Below are 1,375 nucleotides of genomic sequence, written 5' to 3' on the forward strand. Positions count from 1 at the left end.
TCCTCTTCTTTGTTTTGAAAAATAAAAAGTCAGACCTGATAGCATCTTTGAATAGGTCTTAACTACAGAATGCTCATCCACTAGCTTGGGTTCTCTCCCATCCTGAAGACCCTCTGCCACATATTAGATGAGACTTAATAGATGTTTTCTTACAGCTCCTACTCAGGGGGGTTGATTAACTTAAGATTTTTCTCTGCCCATCAGGCATTTGTTTGGAGTCCATTCCCTGAAAAAGTTACTGGTTCACTTTGGGACTCTCGTCAGGAATGAATTTGGCTCTTGCTAATTAGAGTTGACCAGAAGTTATTTCCTTTCTTTAATGCTTCAATTGCATTAAGAGGCAAAGAAATGAAAGGTAAATGTTTAGTAAGTTTTGATTTTCTACTTAGTGTGCTTCTTCTTCTATTTTTGTAAGAGGGTGATAAATATAGATGTTCTCTGCTGTCTTCTATTTCCTCTCCATTTTCTACAAAGAGAGGCTGTACCTGGCCTGTGGAACTGCTACTGAGTTCTTAACAGAAAGAAATCCCTTTTGTACTGCAGAATGACGTAGTTGCAGAGTCGAGGAAGACCATCTATGTGAAACATCCCATAATGCTGCAATGTGAAATTGTGCATTTTGCTTTGGGGTTTACAAAAAGCTAAAAGGACACGTGGTCTATAGGACACTGGAACAGTAATTACAAAAAAAAAAAAGTCTCAATAAACTGAAAGCTAAAGCAGGAATTAACTATCTGTAACCCTGCTGCCAACATTGTCACGCAGGTAAGCAGGGAACATGCACTGTGGTGAGGTTTTGGCAAGCCATTAAAATACTGTTGAGAAGTTCATGTAAGGACAGTGTTTCAAATCTTTATGTTCAGACAGAAGTTACTTTCCTATGGGTTTTGAAATTAAGGTTTATGGAAGTTGATGTCTGTATGCACAACTCACATAGAAAACACAAGAGAGAGGCAGCAGGCTTGGTTTGACTTTCATTAAAGTTATACTAGCCCTGCACTGCTAGAAGTTGTGATTTTCCTTCACTATAGTATAATAGCTGGGATAAAAGTGTAGGACTGCAGAAGTTGTCTCCAAGAACTATTGGGCAGAGTCCTCTCCTCTTCAGTTGAAGCTCATGGCCCTGAGATGCAAATTACCCACTGCCCTGGCTTTGAAATCCTTGTTCCCCGGATATCTTCCACAGCACTGTCCTCTGTCTTTTATTTTGCCCACCCTCTAAGGGTTTTACATGTGAAAAGCGATTGCCAAAAACCTTACAATATAGTAAAAAGCTTTTCTCTCTGGTATCTTTATTGTTTCTTGGAACAGCTGGGCACCCCCTTACATGCACAAGAGACTTTAGTCCCACACAGGTCATAAAAACTAAGTTCAA

This window comes from Anas acuta, chromosome 10 (assembly GCF_963932015.1).
Source record: "Anas acuta chromosome 10, bAnaAcu1.1, whole genome shotgun sequence".
NCBI lineage: Eukaryota > Metazoa > Chordata > Aves > Anseriformes > Anatidae > Anas > Anas acuta.